The 3,098-nt window shown below is 53.3% G+C and overlaps 1 protein-coding gene across 1 annotated transcript in view; it reads left to right on the top strand.

The window, feature by feature from the left end:
• Nucleotides 1-3,098, top strand: part of LOC104411629 (guanine nucleotide-binding protein G(k) subunit alpha-like) — a gene marked incomplete at its 5' end in the record, with an annotated part of 17,516 nt that overhangs the window by 7,084 nt on the left and 7,334 nt on the right. The gene's annotated exons all lie outside the window — the stretch shown is intronic.

The raw sequence follows: 3,098 nt of genomic DNA, 5'->3' as shown, positions 1-3,098 counted from the left end.
AGAGCTCATCTCAGTCTCCCCTCTGGCAGGTTCAAGCCATTCCCCTTGTCCTGTCCCTCCACCCCTTGTCCCAAGCCCCTCTCCAGGTTTCCTGGAGCCCCTTTAGGCACTGGAGCTGCTCTCTTTTCTCCACAGAAGCAGATTGGGAACTGAGGGCATTAATCTGCTTTAGTGGGGGCCCACTTGACCTGACTCCTTCCAGGCCAGATTTCAGTGGGTCATTCCCATTCCTGAGCATCTACCACCAGCTCATGCCTGGTTTCTGCCCTGGTTTCTGTGGCCCTGCTCCTGTGAGGGGTCGCTGTGATGGGCTGGTGCCAGCTCTGGGTGGCAGCGAGATTGCAGTCCGATGATGATGTTTTTCTGCTACCAGAGCACTTTGTTTCCCAGCCCCAAACCACAGGAAGCTGCTCTGCAGCAGTGTTAGTTCGAATCTGTATCCCAGCAACTCCGTGGTTGGGAAACACCATGAGCTGGTTCCTTCAGTGCAGGGCATGATCATGCAGCCTCAGGCCTGTTGTCTTCCCTCTCCTTTCTGTATCACCTACAATGGGACTGAAACTCCAGGTTAGGAGCCTTTTAACACGTGCCCAGTTGGAGGAGACTGGTTTTCCAGCTGTGTTGTGGGTTCTGGTTGCCTGGGGGCTGCTCTCACTCCACACCAGACCCCGGAGCCTCGGTGAGACACCCAAAGTGGGGCAGAAAGAGGAACATCTGGGTGAAAGCTTGTGAAGATCAGGAAATGAGGTGGTGGCAGGAGGAGCCAGGGCTTGACAGCAGCATCACACTGTTCCTAAAGCTTCTTCCTTCTGTTTCCTGCCTCGCTGAGCACTTCCCATAGTGCAGGCTGGGATCCTGCCCATTGGGGAGCTGCCCTGGCAGGCTGGAGGGGAGGCAACCAGTGTAATAGGGTGTCCTAATCCCTGTGTCATGGGTGGGGGAGCTCCCAAAGGTGACACAAATCCAGGGGATCTGTCTGGAAGCACAGGGATTTCATGTTTTCTCCTTATTTTCTGTCTAGAAGAGCAGTTGAGTAACTCCTGCTCTGACCTGTGGATGTTCAAGCACTAGGGTGAACACTCTGCATCTGTATTTTCACTTGTCTTATTGCAGCTTCCCGATTTCCTTTACTATGAGGGGAGCAAATGGTTCCATAGATCCCTGCTCCCACCTGGACTCAGTGCCATGGGGAAGTGTCAGACCTTTGTGCATGATGCTTGGTGCAACAAAGAGCAAACCCTGCTTGATGGTGCAGCAGGGGGATGCTGAGGTGTAGAGCTGCTTCCTCATCTCCTGTTATCTCTCTCTGATCCTTGGGAAGGTCGGCAAGCAGATAGTCATGGATCGTGGAATGGTTTGTGTTGAAGGCACCTTAAAGCTCCTCCAGCTCCAACCCTTGCCCCGGGCAGGGACACCTTCCACTAGAGCAGGTTGCTCCAAGCCCCTGTGTCCAGCCTTGGACACTGCCAGGGATGGGGCAGCCACAGCTTCTCTGGGCACCCTGTGCCAGCGCCTCAGCACCCTCCCAGGGAAGAGCTTCTGCCTCAGAGCTCATCTCAATCTCCCCTCTGGCAGGTTCAAGCCATTCCCCTTGTCCTGTCCCTCCATCCCTTGTCCAAAGCCCCTCTCCAGGTTTCTTGGAGCCCCTTTAGGCACTGGAGCTGCTCTAATGCTTTAAATGATTTTAGTTGCTGCTTTCCCCATTCCATGCAGACACCACTCTGCACATACTGGAGGTAATTAATTCTCTGCAGTCACAGGCCATTAACATCACTTCTGATCCCCCATTCTCCATTCTGCTATATCCTGTCTTGGTCCCAAGTGGCAGCTTTGCCCTGGATTCCCTGTAATGCTGCTGGAGAAAACCTACATTCTTTTATCTGGGTTTCTTTTCCCTTCTCCTCTTTGCTGGCAAGCTCCTCCTGGCACTTCCTTGTGATTCCCAATGTGTGGCACCACCTCAGGATCACAGCTCCAGGGTTTGCAATGTGCTGTTTCAGCTTAGGGCTGTGCCACAGACTGTGGCTCTGTCCTCACTGACCCAGACAAGCATTTACATTGATAAAGCGAACCCACAACATTCCCTTTCCCTGGAGGTTTTCACTGTTCCCTGTTTTCTGCTGCTGTTTTCTCCCTTGTCTTCAGCTGCCAAAACCCACTTGGATGAGGGGGGAGAGGAAGCAAGAGAAAGGAATTCCTTAAATCCTGTTTAGATATTAAATATTCCTAACATGAAACTATACTTAAATGTTTCTAGGCCAGGTTGGACACAGGGGTTTGGAGGAACCTGGTCTAGTGGAAGGTGTCCCTGCCCGGGGCAGGGGTTGGAGCTGGAGGAGCCTTAAGGTCCCTTCAACCCAAACCATTCCGTGGTTTTATGGCTCCATGAAATAGAGGTTTCACCAGCTCTTCCCTGTTTTCCTCTTGCTGCAGGAAGCCTTTGCCTAAGGATGATGCATTCCTCTGCAGGACAAATGCTGTTTGTGTTTTCCTGCTGGCACAAGTGCTGGTGATGATGCTTCTTGAAAGCCCCCTGGGTACCAAACCTAGCTCTCTCTGCCCTGGTTTCCCCTCTCCCTACCACAGGCCTCTGTTGGCTGCTGTCACCAGTGGGATGGTGACAATCCCCTTCCCCCAGCTCTGCTTCTCTGTTCATAATAAGTGCTTTGTATGAAGCTTTCAGAGCCAGTTTTGGCCTTGGAAACATTCCTTCCAGTGCTGTGGGCAGGCAGGAGGGGATTGTTAGGAAAATCCCATGCCAGGCCTGGTGTGAGCGTGCAGAGGAGGGGAGAGCTCTTGAGTGTCCCAGCTGAAGGCCGTGCATTGGGAAACATCCTGCTCCTGCAGCCTGTGCCTCTTAGAGCTGTGATGGGCTGATGCTGATGCTGAAGCTGTGGTGGCTTGGGAATGATGGATCGTTGTTGAACCAGCACCAGCCTGGCACAGGATCATGGATCATGGAATGGTTTGGGTTGGAGGGACCTTAAAGCTCCTCCAGCTCCAACCCCTGTCCTGGGCAGGGACACCTTCCACTAGAGCAGGTTGCTCCAAGCCCCTGTGTCCAACCTGGCCTTGAACACTGCCAGGGATGGGGCAGC

Source organism: Nestor notabilis, unplaced genomic scaffold (assembly GCF_000696875.1).
Source record: "Nestor notabilis isolate BGI_N333 unplaced genomic scaffold, ASM69687v1 scaffold21619, whole genome shotgun sequence".
NCBI classification, from domain to species: Eukaryota; Metazoa; Chordata; class Aves; order Psittaciformes; family Psittacidae; genus Nestor; species Nestor notabilis.
The sequence above is the reverse complement of the archived record's forward strand: the minus strand, read 5'-3'. Positions and strand labels throughout refer to the sequence as shown.